At 33.0% G+C, this 23,746-nt stretch overlaps 1 protein-coding gene across 1 annotated transcript in view; it reads right to left on the reverse strand.

The window, feature by feature from the left end:
* LOC117180910 (zinc finger protein GLIS3-like) overlaps positions 1-16,812 on the reverse strand; it is a 96,719-nt gene extending 79,907 nt beyond the window's left edge. Inside the window, exons 1-2 of the mRNA XM_033373527.1 lie at positions 16,464-16,812; positions 16,230-16,391 (exon numbers count right to left, since the gene is read on the reverse strand). The gene's annotated coding sequence lies outside the window, so the exon portion shown is untranslated. The remainder of the gene's footprint in view (positions 1-16,229; positions 16,392-16,463) is intronic.
* Positions 16,813-23,746: the final 6,934 nt, after the last annotated feature.

Consider the following 23,746-nt stretch of genomic DNA (forward strand, 5'->3'; position numbering starts at 1 on the left):
AGTTTCTAATTTCCCCAGCGCTGCGCTAGTTGTCCCATCACTTCCTGTTTTTGCATTGTAAGCAATGGGACCAGTTCACTTTTTTCAATTTTTTAGTAAAAGAAATGTTATTTTCGTGAAAAAATTGAATTAAAACAATGTCACTCATTTTACATTTGAAAACTGTGTTGCAAGCGATTTATATGAATGCTAAAGGAAAAACATTAATTAAAACGTCATCCAATAAGCTTGGTAAAGTAGAATATAAGATTTGAATTTGAATACAAATTTAAATATTATCCTTTGCATTTCTGAAAAAATTATTTAAAAAATCTATATTAATAAATTATAAAAATAATTTCGTAAAAAAAGTGTTAATGGTACAAGTTTAAATTTATTAATTGATAGTTTAGCGAGTACTTACACATTTGAATATAATATAATTTAAATTTTATCACATGTTTATTTATGAACATGTAATAGAGAAATAAGTAAACAACATTAAAAATAATTTAGGAAATAAGTAAAATTCTTGAAAAAATATATTATTCAGAGGAAAAAATATAAATTATTATTTTAGAAAACGTTCAAGATGTAAATAGAATCAATGTTTTAACATTTTTGTTGCCAAGGCTTTGTTTAAAAAAAATAATGATCAAAGAGAGCAATTAAAGCAATTATTTTTTATATTCTTCACTGATTATTAAATAACATTTTTTGTAAATATAAATGTAGTTCAATTTAATTTTCAATATATTGTTTTCATTATATGTTCAAACCCGAGAGGACTGCGCTCTTAGTGCAATGTAACTTAGTGTAATAACCTCCGGTCTGGCCAGTCACAAGTATAGGTACCATATTCTTGAAATATGTAAAAGTTGTTAACTCATGTGATAATATATTATTTGAACCAAAGTATAATCATATGTGTATAAAAGTAAAGTTCTGATTAGTTCGACTAATAAAGTGCTAATGAGCATTGAATTACATTAATGTTTGTCTTATTTAACATTTTTTTTACATTCTTATCAGAGAACCCAAGTGCGAATTGCCGGAGTTGAATACACGGCCCAGTGTTGGTCCAATTTTGGCAGCCAAAGGTCGGCTGAAGATATTGGGCCAATATCGGCATTTTAATCGGCCCAATATTGAGCCAGTGCTGGTAGTCTATACTGGCTATTTATATTTGCCAATCCCCGGCCAATTCTTGGCCCAGTATCGGCACTTTATTGCGCCAAGTCTCACTTTTAGTACGGGGAACCATGTTTCACCAGGATCAGCCAAGTCTGGCCCAGTGACGGCACATTACTGGGTCAAGTGTCACTTTTACCACGGCAAACCATGTTTTATTTAAATCGGTCCAATTTTGAGCCAGTGGTGACAGCCTATATTGCCTATTTATATTTGCCGATCCTCCACCGATGCTTGACCCAGTATCGGAACTTTATTGCGCCAAGTCTCACTTTTAGCACCTAGAAAAAAAATCTTACACCAAAGATAAAAAAATGTTAATTGCAAAAAGTTGGAAAGTAATCTACAACGGAAAAAAACGAAATATTACACGAAGAAAAATTGTAATCGATTTAAATTATTTATTTAACAATTATTGCATTGACATTCCTGTTGACAGTTATAGTTTACATTTAAATAACGTCGCATAATAATAAATAATTAGAAAAAAGAGCTTAAAATTTTGTTCTTTAACTTTTCTGAACTGTACCTTATAAGGATGGCTTATTCACAGAATTTCAACTTGTCGGTTTAGCGCAGTGGTTAACAGTCCCGGTTGTTAGGCGATAGATTTAGGTATATAGATGTAATTTCGATACCCCGTAGCGTTAGAAATTTTATTTGTAATATAATGTTCAAAATGTAATCTAATGTTCGAAGTGTCATATATGTATTCAATATAAACAGAACCATTAATATTCACATTCAAAGTACTCGCAATCAATTAATATATATTTCTTAAAACTTTTTTTTCATATCCTTAGACTATAGAAGTAGTCGTTAAAGTTAAGCAAAATATTTAAATGAAATTTCAATTCTTGAAATTATAAATAATATTCAAACGATATGCAGTCGTATAATGGTGAATGGATAAATCAGAAGCGTTCTAAGAACAATTCAATGATTTTTTATCAGTTTTTGAATTAACTCCGGCATCCAGGTTGGTCCGGTATTGGTACCCAGAGTTGGGCTGACAATGGCAGCCAAGCCTTGGCTGCCAAGTGCAGGCCATAGTTATCATTCCTTTATTGGCGCGATAATGGCAGCCGAGTATCGGCAATATTTTTGCCGACTATGGGCCAGTGTTGGGCCGTATGTAACTTCACACTTGGGAAGGTATTAGATTTGTGTAAAATTCGACCCCCCCCCCCCCCCCCCCCCCCCGTTTTTGTTAAATATCCACGTTTTGAGACCCCCCGACTCCGGAAAACAGGTTTTTACGAATGTGTCTGTCTGCATGTCTGGCTGTGAACACGATAACTTTTGACAAAATGGATCTATTAGATTGCCCTTTGGCACACTCGTTTAGGGTCCTAAACTAAAGGTCAAGTTCGTTAGCCAGCCATTTTGGACGAATTTTCAAAACGTGAGCGCCATTGGAATATTTTTGAGACCATTTTTTCAAAATTCAAGAATTCTCTGGACGGTCATTCATAGTATTTAAAAAGTCGAACGATTTATCTAATGAATTTTTTCAATATATACTAAATTATTAGAGTTATAGCATTTACAAAATTCCAAAAAACACACGAAAATGAACGTTTTAAGCCAATTAACGGACGATATGAAAAAATGGCAAGATAAGAAAAAGTTTGATTTCTAAATGCCCTAGAAGATTATTATGACAACTATTTGAATTTTCTTTATAAATCAAAAACTAAATTTTGCAGCATGAAAAATAATGGAAAATCCCATAGTTACATTTTTTCATGCAACATTTTCACAGTATTTCAAATATTCTCAAACATAATAAGGCATTTAAAAAAAAAAAAATATATATATATACACACACACGCATAATTATATGTATATATATACATATATACACACATATATATGTGTGTTTATGTGTGTATACATATATACATAATTTAGAAGTTAAAAAACGGTAAGGCTACTTAGTAGACTGTATGTGTAAAGTTTAAATCATAAAGAAAACATTGGAAATGAGCAAATTTAGTTTATGGAAAAACGACAAAAGTTGCAATAAAACATTTGATAACAACATTTCTGTCAAAGAATGCGCATTTTTTTTTAAACGGGACAATGAATCTTCATCTGTTTTAATAACGACGCAAGTTACGAATTAGAATAATATACATTTATTTGAATGATATAAAATTTCAGGGATAAACTCGAGTGCGAAGCACGAGATACGTGATGAGAATGTGTTCGTTAAAGCCGAAGGAGCTTTAACCCATCGCCTACACACTGGATCATCTTTATCCATACACCGACTATGATCAAGTACAGCGCACAGGAATTTCAAAAATTGGCGGTAATATTGCCTTAGAGGTATAGTTTGACACCCCGACTGTAGGTGTAGACAGTTTCGGTAGCGCGCTGAGTCATCAGTTGTGTTCGAGAAGCGACCAAAGTCGGAGGAGGGTCCAAATGACCCATGTGTGTAGTTAGTGTCGAATTGAACATAATTTGCCTATTATATTTTGGTCATATAAAAACGTTTTTTTAAGCGAGAAAAGTGCCAAAAACTACTTTAAATTTTTTTTAAGTGTTGACATTTGCTGTACAGACAAATTGTCTGCCACAAATGCACTGAAGAAACTTGTATTTCATCTTGTGGAGCCGTTTTTACGCGAAAAGTTGGAAAATCCAACGCTTCGCAAAGACATAAGGAGAGGTATTGAAATGATTTTTGGAACAAAGAACCCAAAACCATTAGACGCTCGAACAGTAATGCAAAAAAGATCAAGATGTGAACTTTGTTATTACAAAGTAGATCGAAAAACAAAGATGCTTTGCCAATCTTGTCAGAGACCTATGTGCGGTGAACATCGCGCATACGTGTGCAACGATTGTGTTGGATATGACTAAATTATATTTGCTGTTTATCTATAAAATGTAAAATACTTTGACAGTGAATAAATTTAAACTTTCTATAACTTTTTTTTTATTTATTTAATGACAGAAATTTGTTTTTTTTTTCATGTAAATGAAAAAAATCAAGATTTTTTGCACCCTCCAGATAGCCTCCGTCAGTATGCAAAATAAATACTGTTTTTTCAAAATATAATAGAGGACTAAATTTTATATCATTCAAACATACATCGAGAGTATTCATGTAAATTTTTATCAAAAAATATTAAAAATTAAAAAATTTACGATTTTTTAAACAAATTTACATTTTTTTGAACAAATTTTTTTAGTGATGTGAAAGACTTGAAAGACCTTTATAATACTTATAAATTACTAAAACTTACTAAAAACTGTCATTCTTAATTTTTCAAGCCAATCGATTCAGTAGTTCTGAAATAATATGCAATCAAAAAGTGAACAGGGTCAGTTTGACCCAGTGTGTAGGAGATGTTCGGAAAAATGGGTGTGCAGGCGAAGGGTTAACAAAAGAGAATTTACAATCACCAAATTACTGTTGTCAATATTTTTACCTTTAGTTTTAAAGAGTTTATCGGCCATTCCAAAGTAGCGGATGGGACATTTGCACGCATAAAAACTTGAAAAATGCTTATTTAAAACAACTATATCTTATTGAAGCTACGCTACCTGTACAAAGATGCATGAACTTGTAACTTTCCAGATTCTAAAACTCTATTAAAGTAGATAATTTTCATGTTATAAAACGAAAAAGGGGGTAACGGATGGGACTCGTACGAGTCACTTCCAGACTTACTTTTCCTTTCAATCAGAACTCTGCGAATTGAGAATAGTTATAACGCCAATTTTTTTAAAATGGATGTCTTTTGAAGTTTTCTTTTTATATATGCCAAGTTCGAAAATATGTGAATTAGAATTTTGGATAAAATTCTTCTTTTAGGTAACGGATGGGACATAGCAAGGTAACGGATGGGACTTGTACGATAAGGAAGTTACTTTGGAGGCTTTACAGATAATATATCTTCAATATGAACTAAGAGTTGAAATAGGTAGGATTTAAATAAGTTATCAAAGTTTTAAATCAATAAAAAAATTAATTCTATTGCCAAAAACTCAGGGTTAAAACATTTATTCTACGTACATTCTTATCCACATCTATATCTATAATATTAATACTAATATCAAACTACTTTTTTATTTAATCTTCAAAATCACTTCAAAATCATGCAGCATAGACTTCGAAGTTTGCCCAACAACAATACGATAATTGTCAAATTTTTTGAGATAATGGAATGTGCTTAAACCTAAGACAGTCTTGCATTCGTTGAGTGTCACTTACACTTTTAAAACATAATTCCACCTCGCAAAAAGTAATTTTTGATTCTCTAAGGTATCTTCAGTCGTTACATAAAAAACGGCCGTTTTTACAACATTTTTTCGTAAAAAGATAATATTATTTGGCAGATTTGGTCAACTGCCCTTTTTTAGGAACTGATACCATTATCTGTAAAAAAGTCCAAAAATTATATTTTAGGTTTCAGTGAAATAGTCTAGTCAGAAAATTATATGATAATATGTTTACATTAATGTAAATCACAGTATGATAAATGATTTTTATAACTTACCAAAATATGGGTGAAATAAGGTCAGAACAACGAACAATAATAATTTCACAACTTTACTGAGTTCAAAAAGAAACTAGAAAGTTTGTACCAGTTCACTAACAGAGTTATGGCATTCGTAAACTTGAGATGTACTCTTATATAGGTTTCAATCCCTTTGCAAATAGATTAACTCATTAGTAATATCGTATTTAATTTACAACGTGCGATGTTCTTTGAATCCTGTAACTACAATCTGACCGAATTATAATAATTAAGAATATCCCTGTCATTGAAGTTCTTAAACATTTATAAACCACTTTAACTACAAAAGGTTTGAAGTAATTTCAAAATTCTTTCGCTTCTCTTCTGCAGAATTCACAATGCAAATTTAGAATCTCTTAAGCGCCGTCATTAGGGTAATGGTCAGACGAAAGGCTTTGAAATGCCAAATGTCCCATCCGTTACCACTTTTTTCATATTCTCCAAGTATTATAAACATTTTTAAATTAACTATGATGGGTATTATCTCAAACTTACTTTAGATCTCAAATTTTTCAACTTTTAGTACATACTAAAGAAAATAAAATAAACTTTTCTATTATTTTGGTAACGGATGGGACCAGTCATACCGAATCTTAGAAGTTCATAAAAAAAGGAATTGCAAGCCAAACAATTTTTCTGTATTCTATATGAATAAGCAGATAAATAATTGTATATTTCATTGAATATTTTACATTAATAATCCAGTACTTTTAATAGTTAAGACAAGTCCATAAAAATACCATAAAAACCATAGGTACTTTGGGTCACTTGGTGCCCTGAACAAATATTGCTGAAAAATAAATAAAAAACAAATATTTTGACAAAAAAAATTCTGTTCCACAAGTAATGGAATATATATTAAATATCTAAATTGTTAAATATTGCAATTTTTAACATTTTTATTTTAACAGTTTGGGTTATCTTGGGTTATCAGAAAGATCGGGCCATAGATTGCGACCATAGGTACTGTGATGACTGTTAGTAGTTGCGAGTAGAAGTGACGAAATTTAGTGGGGACTTCCTAAATGAAATGCATAATAACTTCTTGAGTACAGTCAGATGAATTATCAGCGAGAAATATTGTTCGCTGGGAGCTCTCCGTATTACTTTGTACCAGGCACGGCCGTATAGAAAATTATCGGGGAACTATTCGGAGCCAGGATAGACCGTCCTGATCGCTAATATATGATGCTGTCAAGACGGTCTATTATGGCGCTAAGTGGAAGTGAAACGTTTTTCTATGGTCAAACGTTAATTTGGACAAGCTAATCTAGCGATCGCCTGGACAAGCTGATCTAGCGTTCGGCAGACGGTCTTATAAAAATGTATTTAAGACATTTATTATATATATTCTTTTAAATGTGCAACAAATATTTTGATTCAAAGATTAGAAAAATGTTTGATCCTCACGGGCTAGCCAGCACCCCTACTAGATAATGAGGAAAAAAATTAATGTTTTCCTGATGTTAATTTCACATTTTTTGTAGATTTCAACACCCTGGATTTTTTGAAAAATGTGCAAAAATATTTGAGTTAAACGCTTAGAAATTTTTTTGGCATTAACGAACCGGCCAGAATCCGATTAGGACCAGAAAACACCGTCTAGATTAGACGGTGGCAGACAGTGGCAGACAAAAGACTACGCTAAATAGGCCCCAATAAATTTTAGTCAAACTTTTCCTCTGACTGGTCCCTAATCTTTCACGGTTAATTAAAGTTTGAAATTAAAAATGAAATATATTGTGAATTTGAGAACAAAAATGCAGATCCTTCAGTGTGAACGACGAGCGAGGGGCTATTTACTTCACAGTCCGCTGGAGTCAATGTAACGTTATTTTAGAAATGTCGTGTGTCTGCAATCCTATGACTTCAAATATAGTTTTCCTGACTTCGTCATGGCTAAAACGACTTCAACGTGACGAGTTTATGTTTTTCATTGCATGACGTGAGTTCGTTAAGATTTCACGAAAAATTGTAACGTTCGAAACGTTCGACTCCAGAGTGAATGGCCCGCTGACGACGAGCCGTGACCGCAATGACCGTAACCCTTACAAGGATATAAAAACTTTCCAGCAAACACTTGTCGTGGCAGTCAACACCTGCTGACAGTGGTAAGCCCTGATCTAGACAATGCCCTAACTGGACGCAAGACTGCCCCGATAATTTTCGACACAGCTAATGTTGTCGAAAAGGTAAATGCTATTAGATTGCGAACTCCGATTTTTCAAACAACAGTACAAGATATAACTACTATATGATAAGGCTTATTTTATTGCTCATAAGGCAATTCCACGTTTTTATCAGAAAAAATTCGATTGAAAAATATCCTTTGCAAAAATATCAAAACCGTCTATTCTCTTCTTCACATCACTCTGCCGTGTCTTTCCTTTCAATTACATCTTTAAAATAAATTTTTTTTATATTAATAACAAGTAATGTAAAATGAACTTGCAGGTGACTGTGTTATCTCTGGTAATTTACATACATAGCAGAGAGTTGTATTTTGGCTTAAATTCTTAAGAAATTTTCAATAAATACTATAGGCCGTAAGAATTAACTATGATAAACTTAAAGTTTAGCCGTTTTTAACTAATATTTCTACTACCAATATTAGTTAGAAACTAATCATATTTAATTTTGGCATAGTATATTATTATTCTATCATATTTTTTTTATCTTCACAAGCAATTTAAGTCAAAAATCAACTGTCTAATATGCAAATTCTAAGAGATAGCACAGTTATCTTGAAATGCATTTTATGTTAATTGTTATTAATATACAGAAATTTATTTTTCACGTATGTATAGTAAAAATAACAGGGACCCGTCCGAACCGTTCGTTTTGTTACGCTGAGTTATACCCAAAGTACCGAAAAAATCTGATTGCACGCGCCTCGCTTCTCTCACAAGTTTGAACGCGCCTGGGGCGCATGACTTTTCGTTATCGCGCTTCGCGCTAGGAATCGCATTTCCCCCACATTTGTGCACAGACCTTTTAAAATTTAAGGTCAAAGCATCGACAACTGTAAGTTAGTGATTGTTCATTTTCTTCTGTTAAAGCTCCTTCGGCTTTAACGAACACATTCTCATTTATAGAGATTCGAGATTTAAAGGGATTTCGCACTCGACTTTGTATAAAATGCGAACTTTTCTACATTATGTTCAACACTATTAAGTCCAATGTATATTATATTTATTTCTGCACCTTTGTCTGTTACTGCTTATTCAGATACACAAGAGCGCCTATATAAGAACAGTTTCGGGGGTTGCCACGTACTGGCCTTGAGACTAAATCAGTCTGTGAAAACGTAAACAATTTATTGTAAACTGGTGGCAATTCATTGTTGACTTTGCCACACACCGCCACACGGCTGTGAAACTGCCCAAGTGCGAAGTCACATACGGCCCAACATTGGCCCAGAGTCGCCAAAAATAATGCCGAAGCTCGGCTGCCATTGTCGCGCCAATGACGGAATGATAACTATGGCCTACACTTGACAGCCAAGATTTGGCTGCTATTGCTGGCCCAACACTGGATACCCGTATTGGACCAAACCTGGCTGCCATCGACGTGCCATTGCCTGATTGATAACTATGGCCTTGACTTGGCAGCTAGGGCTTGGCTGCCATTGTCGGCCCAACACTGGCTACGGTCTAAGGATATGACAAAAAAGATATAAAAATAAACAGATTTGAAACCCTGTGAAAAAGCCATACTCATAAGCTGCAGTTCAGAAAAGTTAAAGACCAAAATTTTAAGCTCTATTTTCCTAATTATTTATTATTATGTGACGTTGTGTAAATGTAAAATACACGAAATGTTAACAGGAATATCAATACACTAATTTTTAATTAAACAATTTAAATCGATTACAATTTTTCTTCGCGTAATATTTTATTTTTATCCGTTGTAGCCTGCTTTACAACTTCTTGCAATGACAGGAAATGTAATTTTTATAAATATTAACCATTTTTAATGACAGAACTTAACAAATTTCATCGTGAACTTTGAAAATTTTTCAATACATTTTTGTTATCTTTCGTGTAAGATTTGTTTATTAGGTGCTAAAACTAAGACTTGATGAAACAAAGTGTCGATTCTGGATCAAGCATCGTTGAAGAATCGGCAAATATAAATAGCCAATATAGGCTGCCAGCACTGGCTCAACATTGGGCCGATTTAAATAAAACATGGTTTGCCGTAGTAAAAGTGACACTTGGCCCAGTATTGTGCCATCACTGGGCCAGACTTTGGCCGATCCTCGTGAAACATGGTTCCCCGTACTAAAAGTGAGATTTGGCGCAATAAAGTGCCTATACTGATCCAAGCATCGGTGGAGGATCGGCAAATATAAATAGCCAATACAGGCTGGCAGCACTGGCTCAACACTGGGCCGATTAAAATGCTGATATTGGCATAATAACTTTAGCCGAACTTTGGCTGCCAAAATTGGACCAACACTGGGCCGTGTATTTAGCTCCGGCAATTCGCACTTGCGTGCTTGGGCCAGCAGTTTTTAGAAGGATAAAATCAGTCGATTCTATATAGGTGTTCTTGTGTATTGCAAAATAATGTATAAATCTTATTTTTCATGATGACTTTAATATTTTCTCCTTATTTTACACTAATTTTTATTCTCAACTACCCTGAAAAATCTATCATTTCAATAAATTAATATTATTGCAGTTCATAATATGCATTGAAACGAATATGTATTGAAACATGTGTATTTTTATGATCTTGTTTTTATAATTAAAAAAAGGGCGCCTCCTATAAGAAAATGGTTATTAAACATTTTATTGTAACCTATGTCGTTTTTCTATCAATTTCATTTGTTTATTTTCAGTGTTATTTTTTACGTTTTGACCAAAAAATACGTATTCTAGCGTAAATTAGTTCTAAGAAAGTTTGTAGATATAATTTAGGCAAAAATTTTCGTTAAATAAAATGTTATTGTAGCTTGTATAGTATTTTCAGAGTTAATTTTTAAATTTTTAATGTATTTTTATAATAATAGCTTATCACAAATTTTTACATTTTTTTGGATGAACAACTTTTGTCTTTACATTTTTTTTCGTCTCTTGTGTAGTTTTTCCAAAATTTAATTATTTCAATTTAAATTTTATTTTCTTAAGATTTGCAAAAAATATTTGATATCGCCAAATAGAATTTATGATATTTGATTATTTTTTGTACTGTTAAAATTTGAATTTTCAACTTTTCGAGATAATTGAAAAAGTTGTTTTGGACACCCACCTCGAAAGTGAGGATTTCCATGCCTCTAGTCTAAATGATATGCAAAGTTCTGCAATACAGCAGAGTGTGATAATGATAATAATGTCGCATGCGCAGTTTGAAACTCATCTGTCTTGCAAGTCGACGCAATGGACGCGCATGCGTTAGTTGAATATAATTAACTTTGCACATCGGCATAGAAATATCCTTGAAAGTTCTTTTAAAAAATTAAATGCGAATGTGGTTTTAAACCACCATACGGGTTTGGAAATTTTGTTGGAAAAGTGCAGCTATTTATGCACAGTCGAGTTTCACTCTCTTCGGCAATCGCCTATTTTGAGCACTTGTACCACAAATAGCTATTTCTAAACGTGAATTTGTATGGAGTGATACATCACTTTATATAGATTATATACACATTACTTTATCAGAGAAAAAATATATAAATTTGCACTCTTTGCCGATTATTAAACGGGCCTGCGGTAATATCTTTCAGTGACCTTTGAACCGTTAAAAGACGGGGGAATCCGGCACGAGCTTCCACTTCGAAAGGAGAGACAGGATCGCCGGATATTCCCACGTGAGACTGAGCGTGTACGGTTACGGGCCAAAAATATGCAAATATCGTGGCTATTTCTCATTCTTGGGGGCTGTCTTTTGCCTAAAACCCACTTGCAGCAGGGTCCCATAGGCATAGAACCAGAAACGTCATTACCATATCCGTCGTAAATGAAACCTGTCTCACGTACTCCCTTTGAACACAATACACAATCACACCCCAGCTTTGCCCTCTCGGTCACCTCCTTTTTCACCGACAACTTGTTACCCTTCCTTACAGTCCCGCGGGAAGCCGAAATTCAGTCAACGTTCCTGCTTCCGGATACCGGTTTTCGTTATCCTGGCACGGGACGTTTTGGCCGAGAATGGGGCACACATCTAAGCACCTTTGTCTATATGAGATTAGAGACTTTCAAATGACTCAGGGAGCCGATATAACGGTTCTGCTCGGTTCATAGGTGATCTCCTTCCTTTTTTGCAAAGGGCTTTCTAACGGATGAGGGCTCTGGGAATCTGCGAGGAAATACTCTTAACCAGGAAGCTGTCTTCCAAAACAGAACGACTTTATAGTCAGATGACAAGCTGGAGTTTTCATTCCAGATTTTGAACTGGTCGAGAAACTGGTTCGAGCGTTCGAACCGTTATTAGGAGCAGAAACGTTAAGAAGGTTTAATAATTAACCTACAATATGAATTATAATTATGACGGTTAATTCACCACGAAATTTAAGTTTCATTGAACATCCGCCCCTTATTTTCTTCCTTCTCTTCCCCCTTTTTGAAGAGTCCCACACTCTGAATGCTTGCTCGATTTTTGCGCAATGCTATTGAAATCCTGCTGGCCATATTGTAGCCAAAGAAGCCGACAGGATACGACGTTCGATTCAGAATCTTCTAATACCTGACCTGAGATAATCCCATCCTAGGACTATCGGGGCATTATTCCTTTGCTCTGCTCCCCCATGAACTTTGGAATACCGTACCAGGGGAGCTCTGCGTTCATTGTGACACGCTGCAGTCGCAGTCACAGTGTAGCGAATCTCATCTCGGATTTCGAAAATTGCTGGAAAAAGGGGACCTCAATGCCGTAAGAAAGAGAAACTGTGATCAAAATACCAGTACGGAGTACGTATTGGTATCCAAGGGGGAAATCCTTGTGGGGTGCTTTGTCCCCAAGTGCGAAGATAAACATTACGGAGATTCCAAGTCCTATATTCCTATTTCCAAACGACAAAGACATTTTTGTAAAGACGGATGAGTGGAAAGGTCGGAAAGACGAAGCGGATGAAACATTGATGTTTGCACCCCCCGACCTAGAGCAAATATCCTAAGGCCCAAGTAAAAATCTGCGATTTACGATTTTTAGAAATCAAAAGACTAGATTTTAGTTTTATGATGAAGAAATTATATATTTTTCTTATTTATAATTTTAAAACACTGAATATGAATGAACCTCCCATCTTAGTACTGTTTTTCCTTGCAATATACAAACATTAAAAATTTTTCTTAAATAAAAAATGGTTTATAAAATTATGCCCGTATCACTGTAAAAAATGATATCTTCACATATAAAGAAAATTGACTGTTTTTTTTAATAGCCTTCAGAAATGAGTGACATGGTAATAGAGACTGTCAATCGAATTCACTGTTTTTCCTCGCTTATCTTGTCCCTTCCTTCTCAACAAATCGCGTCGGCTCTTCTCTTCGTCCTTATCGGGTTGGGTTCGCGTACGCCGTCGAACTTGGTTAATTAATTCAAGGACACTCAGTTTGAGGTTTCTTGTTCGTTGAGTTTAAAATTATGATTCAGGAAGACGGTCCTCGTGGTACCAAGCGATATAAAATTACAGCACTTAGCAGGCATGGAAATAAACAATTTTCATTCGTACAACGTTTTTCGATATTTAACACACGAAGCGGTATCAATAAGTCATACGATTGTTGTATGGCCCTTCTTTGAGTATGGAGGAATTTTTTACAGTTTCTCATGAGATCTGCACGCTTACAATGACAATAGTGATAAATTATTAATGCTAAAATACAGGCATTTGTAATTTTAATTTAAAACATAATTTTATTGTTGTACTATAGTGTATTCATATGCTGATATAGGCATTATACTATATTCAGTGTTAAATTAATGAAGAAGATTATCACATATTCATCAAGATTTGCTAATATTTGGAACATTTTATTTACACTAATGAATCAGTGTTCCAAAAAAATGGTTCAGTAGTTACAAATAAGTATAGCAGGTGATTCTATAGTGAAGATTCAATTTTCATTTTTGCCAAGATTTTCAAAACAGACTTCAGGGTGGCAACTGGACCAGGAAACGAAGGCCCCATGTTAAAATTGAAGGCTTACACTTTTAAAATTTATCAATAATTTCTGCTTCAATCATGAAAATGACGGTATTTTGATATTGTACAATGGCAAGCACTTTAAAGTAAAATTATTCAATACATAACACTTTCAGTTTGCACTTTTTTTTTGTTCAACTTGAAACATACAACATTTTTTAACTTTGAATTCTTGGTAGTGAAATTGTTCAATAGGATGGTTTAGAAAAGCTTAATGTTTTTATAAATGCAACCCCTAAGCTTGTTTCATTTAGTAAAAAAATAAATGCATATTTGACTCAATTAGACGAAAAATACTACACCTAAGCGTCAAAAAGTACCCTTTAAAGAGATTGAAATATTTTATTTATTTATCTTGTTAAGCCATTAAAGTAGAAATAGTTCAAATAATGGCGTATATAGGTCAAGTTTTATTTTCTGAATGTATGGTACCATCAGTTCTAGTCCCTGATAAACAATGACTATATTTACCGAAATTATCATTAAGTGATTGATCATTGTGATCATTCTGAGACTGCTAAGGCTCCAGGGCCACGATTTAAAATGATTTTAAACAGAAAAGAAAAGTCTATAATAATTTTTTTACCAACTTAAACAAATTTAGCCGGTTTCTTCATTAAAAAAACTGAGTTTTTTTTACGACACCCTAATGTTTAAGTTTGAAAGTTTCGAAATAAAAATTATTCAATTTTAATGGCTTTCTTTTCGAACGAAAATAACTTCAAAAATGTCTAATTTATGAGAATTTGAATTTTAAATTTAACTTATTTTTAAGGCAAAAATTTGTACAATTTTGAATGATTTAGTTGGAAACAATGGTTAACTCTAAAATCCTTTAAATTAAACTTAGTTCAATTTAAAAGAATTAATTATTATGAATGCTTGGAATTTAAAGAATTCCAATTTGAATGCTCTAATTTCTAGTGAAGTTTTTGGTAAAACTATAGAATAGCGGCTTCTCCCGTATGATTCTTTAACGTTAAAAAATATCAAAAACTTGTTATTATTTGATGAATTCTAAATGAAAAAGGTGGGGGAAGAGTATTTTCAAAGATTTTTTAAATTTAACTTTTAAGAAAACTGACAGCAATGTTAGTTACGTAACTGATTCTAACCCAATCAAAAATCCATTCAGAACAACAAATTCCCAATTTTGTACACTCAATGATTCATAATTTCATTAATATATCATACTTAAATCAGAAAGGGGGAAGCTGGAAAAGGGGAAAGGATGTGCATTGTGTCTATATTTTCGGGCATAAACCACCCCTTTTCCCTGTTCTAGCTCTTTTTTTCCTTTCCAGGTTGATACTAGAAAAGGTAAACAGAAGATAAAAAAGGAAAGGCGGCATTGGCTGTGTCTATACGTCCGGATACAACCCATACGCTCTTCCCTTTTCCAGTTCTCCCTTCCCCTTTCCAGATCCGTACGTTTAGACTCGATCGCATTATCATAAATGTGCATAAACATACAATATTTTCCAAGCGTATAGACACAGAAAAAACAATTTTTCTCATAACCTAGACCCTACAATTAGTTCTTGTCATTTTATGGTAAATTACTTTTCACGTGTCTTTAATAACATTGAGGTTATGCTTTTTGTTTGTTAATAAGCTGTTTTTTTTTATTTGCCTATTAACGAACACTGTTAGACTTACATGTATTTTATAGAAGTTTAATGTATACAAGTTCAATCAGGATCAATTTTTGTGATCAAAGTATAGTGATTTCAGTCAGGTATGCAAGATGCATTTCGGCTTCATTTTTTGTAAAGAAAATCATAATGTGGTTTAAAAATGCTCTTCCCCACCTTTTTCATTTAAAATTCATCAAATAATAACAAGTTTTTGATATTTTTTTACGTTAAAGGGTTATAGGGGAGAAGCCGCTATTCTATAGTTTTACTAAGATTTTAAACAATTAAAAAAGTCTATTTTCAGTTTTGAATGTTAAAAATTATTATTTTAATGACCAGGCCAAACTTATGCAAATTCGAAAATTACCGGTAATTTTGTCTTAGATTTTAGTGGCCACCCTGAACTACTTTCATGTGATTGTGTAATATGCAGTATTGTTAAGAAGTGATTTTTCATTAAATGATAGGCATGATTTTTTTATGTGTCTCTAATTTAAATATACCAATTTTATAACAACTATGAAACTGACTGATTACATTTTTTGGCAAATTAGCAACATTGAAAATATTTGTAAACAAAGATAAGAAAAAGAAAAGAATTGATTTAAATGAAAAGCACTTACAGAAATTCGCCAGTGTAGCAACACGTGCTTGTGTGAATTCCTGACACGGCATATACTATACAGTATAGTCTAGACAAGAAGTAAACAATAACAATGCTCCACTTACCAACGACTAACAAGTTGGCTCGAAGAAAGTTCTATTTTCGAATTTTTGTTCGTTTCTTCCCAGCACACTTAAACACACACGAGAACGAATGTTCGTCCTCGGCCAATTTCTTCTGGCTAAGATCGGCAATTATCGTACCACGCGGTCGCAAAAAACTGAAGTCTTCAACAAAAAGGCTCAAATTTGTGCAATTGAAATGCGAAAATAAATGTCTATTGTTATAACTGAAATTACCAAATTTAGTAACAGTCCTTGCTGACACTCTTCTTTTTCTATCACTAAATCATGATTCGTGCATTTCTCCTGAGTCACTGTGAGGGACTGTCGGATGTTTCAATGAAATCGAAAGTTATTCCAGATCGATTATCAATCAATTGTTCGGTAAACTGTAAGTACACGTGTGCACAATCTACATGCACTGCGCACCATTTGTGTCAATTTACAAGTGAATCGAACCGACGATCTCCAAGGATGGTTTCGAACTGAGGCCTCGGTGAGGGCCCTTGCGAGTCCCGGGCTATGGTGTGGGTTTTCGGTTCGTTTTTCTTCTTTTTTTCAGGGTCGACGGTGTGGCGTTTACTGCCATGGGTCCCCGGGCCCCGGGAGGTGATCTTCGCAGAGTGGGGGCCCCTTACCTCACCTAGCCCCCCACCCCACGACACCCCTCAACGTCAATCCCCACTCATGGGTACCCAGCGAAGACAGCAAGGAAAAATATTCTTTTGTGCCGTTTGTGCCTGTGTTTGATCCATAGCTGCGTTAAGAACACGTGCGTACGCCTCTAATACCAACTTATCTCGACTGCTCGGCACTCTTGCCTGCTTCTTGCCAATGTCTCGCAATGTTTCGGCCAATGCTACCAGGTTCAAAGACTGAACAAAGTAGGTAGAAGGATTTATTGTTTATAAGGTCAAGGCTTGAATAGACGACTGGGTCTTAGACTGGGTTTTCCCAGAGACGTCTTATTCTATTAACTATTTAATGGTAGGATCCCTTTAATAATTAACAAGTTTCTATTATCCGTGATGGTTTTGTCCTACAGTTTTGAGGTCTTCTGAATTGCGTATCTGTCACTGGAATTCTAGATAGCCGCCCATAGGTTAGAGTGAGTTTCGAATAAGAATCCTCATTCAAAACTCGCCGATTAAAAAAGTTGATTTAAATCAATTTTTTTAATCGGCCACGTAATTTTTTTCGGGACCCGTTCATTTTTCGGAACGGCAAAAATTAAGAAAGGTAAAATTTCAGAATGGGTTATAATTCATAATGGTAAAACTTAGGAATAGCAAAAAGTGGGAAAGAGCAATAAGTCGGAAATCCAAAACTCTGAAAGGTATTTTTTTCGGAAACCAAAGAAGCGGAATGGGTGAAAATTCAGAAGCGTTAAAATTAGGAGGGTGAAAAATTAGGAATATGTAAATATACGGAGAGGAAAAATTCGGAATTGTTAATAAATATACCTATTAGCAGATGTATGATTGTTTATTTATGGTAGTAAACAAATGTTTATCGCAGTGAATTTAAATATCATATCGTAATAAATTTATGTTGTATGTTGAAAATTGTTTTTAAATTATATAATGATAAAAAATAATTATTTTTTCGTCAAAAATGTAAAATTACGGATATCATAAATTTATTATGATATGCTAATCAAATTTACTGTGATAAATATTTGTATGCTACCATAAATAAAAAAACTATAGACCTGCTAATAGCAACATTTATTTACTATTCCGAATTTTTCCTCTCCGTATGTTTACTTATTCCTAATTGTTCACACTCCTAATTTTAACGTTTCCGAATTTTTACCCATTCCGCTTCTTTGATTTCCGAATAAATACTATACAGAGTTTTGGATTTCTGATTTATTCCTTTTTCCGAATTTTTGGTATTTACAAGTTTTACCATTATGTATTATAACCCATTCTGAAATTTTACTTTTCTGAAATTTTATTCGTTCCGAAAAATGAACGGGTCCCTTTTTTTCTCGAACCCATTCAGTAGCGATTATAAATCAGCATTAACCAATAGAGGAACGATAATTCCGATAGAAAATTAATAATGAAAAAACAAATATAATTTAAATAAAACAAATATAATTTAAATAGTTAAGATTATTCATTAAAAAATATTTCAATGGCCACCCTTAAGAAAATCCTGGCATACATGTGGTCTATATTTCTTTACAGACTATTTATTTTCAGGTATTTTAATTGATTTTGCTGAAAATTTTTTTTTGTTGACATTTGCATCACACCACATCAGTATCCTAAACATGAATTTCACATTTACCATATAGGAGTTTGTTTCTAACACGTGGACTCCCTGCAGCCATTATCATGTGCACTGAATAAGTTGAATGTCACTGACGCTTAATTCAGTGTAAATCTTATAATTCCTGCAAAGGATAATCTAATGAAACTACTTTAAAAAGAGAATCACAACTAAATAATCATTGAATTTATAAATAAATTGTCGCATCAATAATAATATATTACAATATTATTTAATTTGAATTCCTGTAATTTTTTATTAATCAGCATTTGCTATTCAAACTTATTATCTCATACTTCTCATTCGAAATAATTAATTCTTTAAATTTTTAATCTGCATAGTCCAATCAGTTGAACACAGCCTGAAGTAACCTACAATTAGCAGATTCACGCTTATTGAAAATTGTAATGTGCCCATCGTATTTAAACCACTGGGTGTGATCTTTTAAGAAATCCATTTCATATTGAATCTCAACCCATTCACATGCTCATTAACGAATCGTAGAATGCTCATAGAAATTATTTCAGGTTAATCAGTCTCATACAACTCTATTCACTCAGCATTTTGACGAATTTGGAATGGCAGATTTAAAGCATCGCGCACAGATGACCGATTAAAAATGTGGCCAACCGATTGCATTTTTATTCTTTTAATCTGCAAATGACAGATACGCAATACAAACCGACTCGCTTTCTATCGGTTCTTCTTTCCTGTGAAGAAATATATTTTCATGAAATATTCATGGTTTATTAATAGAAATTTACAGTACGAAAAATCAAATGATGTCGCTTGACAAAAAAAAAATATTTTATATAACCGATATGCAAGAGTACTTTTTATTAATCATAAGTATTTAACGATAATTTGACTATTGTAAATGCGACAAGGCGAGTAGATTGTTTTTTGTTTTAGCAGACAACACACCACATATTTTAGCGATAAAATTATCAGTCAGAGATTTATTTCGTGATTACTAACAAAATTTAATGTATTAATTATTGTTTATATGAGTATTCAGCCCCGAAAAATTAATTTGAATTTGAAGTCTGCTGAAAAATAATAAAGTGCTTCTATCAGCATTTAAAAGTTACCACCAACTTCCCATTGGCTACTCGCTAGTGAGCGGACCAATCAGCTGTTCTCACTGAAAGGCGCCTGCCTTCCAATGAAATGGTGGGAGCCAGTGAAATTTCTCCTTATTCTGCGAAAAACGGGACCCATTCATTTCAGAAGCCTTGCAATAAACGGGTCTTTACTGTATTAAGCAAGTCACTCGATTAAAGAAGCACATGATTCTGAAATTCCTGACTAAAAATTAACGAAAGGAGTACTCCAGGATAATTTTATTTGATATGCGAGACACATATATTATGGCGTAATTTTTTGCAATATCTATCATTTGAGGCCTGAAAACAATACAATACTTTTGATTCAAGTATATACAAATCCGCAATATTATTTCAATGTAATAAGAATACTAACTCAAATTTTGGGAAAAATACCCGGTCAATTAAATTTTTTATTTCAATTCTGCAATAAACTGTACAATCATACATTTTAAAAACTAATGATTCCCTGGTGCGTACATACATTTTTAATGGTTCTCAGATATATTTAAATAACCAAAACATAAGAAATACTCTATTTTTTGTTTTGGCGCTTTTTCATAATTAGAGGGTAAAACCACCCCTCTAAACATTTGGCAGAAAGGACAAAAATGATTAATTCAAATAATATTCTGTTATATTAATAATATTCTCTATTTCTATAATATTATGTGCTTATAATTTACGTTAAAAATAGTTTAATGGCTGATTATATCGTATTCTAAATCTATGTATGATAATTGAATAATTTAATTATTCTGAAATCGACGTCTGAGTGCGGAATGAGATATTCGTTCCGAATCTGCTTGAAGAAGGTGTTGGTTTGGAGTTTTTTAAAGGGGTAGTTCGTATAAAGGCGTTTGTTCGGCAAAGTCATTTATACTTGAAATGTTTTAGTGGTATCACAGATGCACTTTTGCTTGGACAAAAATCTACTGCCTTTGCAACTCCTAATGGAATTTGATATTTTTTATATGGACCAAAAAATGTTAATTTTCTAAATAATTCTTATAAACAAATGCACCTTTTGACCACATTTTCATGAATGGGCTTGATTTTTTTGCGGAATCAATTCGAAATATCTGCCAAAAAAATCTTGTTGTCATATTTTTCATAGTGTCCAAAAAATGTTAATTTTTTCAACAATTTTTGTAAACAAATGAACATTTTAACCATTTCTTTAATGAATAGGATTGGTTTTTTTGCAGTATTAACTTGAAATGTTTTGCCAAAGATATCTTTGTGTCATATCTTTCATAGTGATCAAAAAGTGTTAATTATTTAAACAATTTTTATAAACAATTTCACATTTCAACCATTTTTTCATGAATAGGTTTGATTTTTTTCGGAATCTATGTGAAATGTCTTGGAAGAACTCTTTGCTGTCAAATTTTTGATAGCGACAAAATTCGATAGATTATTTACGAATCAATCAAGATGAACATGCTCCAAATCGAGTTCCGTGTTGTGCCATTCGCAATATCTTGTACTATATCTCCAAGAAGTGAAGCTATGCGGTTCTTTGCAATAATGCAATGTTAAAATGCTATTGTTTATCCGATATTAGTAACAATATAAAATAGATTATTCAGAAAACTTTTTGCGTACTCCAAAAATTAAATGAGTAAGGACAAAATATTTGTGCTTCATTGCATGCAATTTTAGCTACATACGGTAAGTTGTTAACATGTTTTGATCCAACTCCACAAATATTGCAGCGTGAAGATGCTTTTTGTCCAGTATGAATATTAAACCTCTTTCCATCAATCGTCGCACACTTTGGGTTACCAAACGTCCTCTTTCGGGAGGACATGTCCTGCTTTACCGCCTTGTCCTCTAAGTCTAGACTCTAGAGTCCTCGCTTCGTTGAAAATGTCCTTCTTTCTGACAAAAATCGCATATTTTTCTTTTTTTATCTTCCACGATGTTATAGCGAGAGATGGAACTACTGGAGAAGTCTCATTGGTCCTACCGGGCAGGTATCGGAGGTATCGGGTAGCCATACGACACCGACCGCTCTTGCGGAAAGTTTCAAATTGGGTAAGATTTACAATTTTCCGCCTACTTTCCGCCGAGTGGAACATAATACGGGGTACCTACGGTGAACCTACCCGGTAGGCCCAAATAAAATAAAATCATTTTATTGAATATTCGTGGTTTGCATTATTTGAAATTTAAAAACCCCGCCTTTGCTATGTTAGTAAGTTAAGGATAGGTCAGGAAATTTGGAAATTCGCAGGTGTCCTCCTTTCATAATGTGAAGAAATGGTAACCCTACCTACACTTCAAGTCAAAGCTGATGTTAAACCTGATTCCACTGAAACTAATGGATTAGGTACGAACTTTTTTCCGCAGATTTATGTGATAGCTGTACTCTTTCTTTACAAGATAATCAGTTTCTTTAGGGAAATTAAATTAAATTGTCCTACAGAAATTGACAGATGAAGGTGTTTTGTTTGCCCAAATAATCTCGCCCTTTTCACGGCAACATGATATGCAAAGTACGATTGAGCAGCCCCCTCGTGATGCACATCAGGTCATTATAAATACGACAGCAAGGATTCTTTTGCATGACATTTCGAATTGATTCCACGAAAAAATCAAGCCCATTCATGAAAAAATGGGGAAAATGTGCATTTGTTTATAATTTTTTTTTAAATTAAAATTCTTTGATCACTATGAAAAATATGACATCAAGGTGTCTTTGGCAAGACATTTTGAATTGATTCCGCAAAAAAATCAAGCCCATTTTTGTAAAACTGGTCAAAATGTGCATTTGTTTATAAAAATTGTAAAAAAAATTAACATTTTTTGGTCACAATGAAAAATATGACGTGTCTTTGGCAAGAAATTGCAAGTTGATTCCACGCAAAAATCAATCCAATTAATGAAAAAATGTTCAAAACGTACATTTGTTTCTAAAAATTGTTTAAATAATTAACACTTTTCGGTCACTATGAAAGATATGACACCAAGGTTTCTTTGGGGACACATTTCAAGTTGATTCCGCAAAAAAAATCAATGCTATTAATAAAAAATGGTTCAAATGTGTATTTTTTTATAAAAATTGTTTAAAAAATCAACATCTTTTGGTCAATATGCAAAATATGATAGTAAGGAGTCTTTGGCAAAATATTTTAGGTTGATTCCGGAAAAAACTCACGCCTTTTCTTTAAAAAATGGCCAAATTGTGCATTTGTTTACAAACATTGTTTAAATAATTGGCAATAATGAGCTATTCTTAGTTTATTGTAAGCGCACATCATATCTGTGATACTTTATACAAAATATATGGGTTAAAATTAGCTCATAATTGTGAATCACGAAAAAATGACTTTTGCTAATTAATTTGTTTATAACATTGATAACAATTTTTGTTCTTACTCTAACCCACAGAAAATTATTTTAGTTAGTTATTACATTAATTTATTACCTTTTTTAATGAATTTAAAAGTCTTAGAAGAAATAATGGTATCAAGGAAAAGATTAGCACAAAAAGTTTTAACTTTTGTTGTTTAGAGGTGAATATAGGAACGTGCCAGAAGACAATGAAAAATACTAAAAAATAATAGAATTTCTTTAGTTTTCACTACACTTTCTACGTTCCTAAAGTGTGCACAATGTAATGAAAAAAAGAAGGACCTGAAATCGTTAAAAAAATTAATCTTTTTTTCTTCACTTTTTCAATGTTTAAAACTTTAAACGAGTTTTTCTCGAAACAACTTTTTAAAAGACCGTTTCAGGGATTTTACAAAAAATACTAAACTGATCCTTCTCAAACTTGGTAAACTTTTTCTACATATAAAAATCCTTCCTCCAACGGTATTTTTGTTTAAACTTTTTTATATTAACATTGTTTTTCACTTCAAAAATAACGAAATTATTCGTACAAGATCGCATATTTTACTTCAAATGATCACAAAAATAAAAAAATAAAAATTCCTAAAAATAATCGTTGGGAGGAATAATTATTTTTAAAATAATAATTTGTGACACGCAAAACATTTAAATAAATTTATTTTAAACAGATCTCTGAAAAAATCATAAAAAAGTGTTTTTTCATGCATTATCCTCCATTCCCCCCTTGAATAGCAATTCTCTGTTGAGTGGAAATAAAATATCTGCACTTACTCA

Source organism: Belonocnema kinseyi, chromosome 9, assembly GCF_010883055.1.
Source record: "Belonocnema kinseyi isolate 2016_QV_RU_SX_M_011 chromosome 9, B_treatae_v1, whole genome shotgun sequence".
Classification (NCBI taxonomy): Eukaryota; Metazoa; Arthropoda; class Insecta; order Hymenoptera; family Cynipidae; genus Belonocnema; species Belonocnema kinseyi.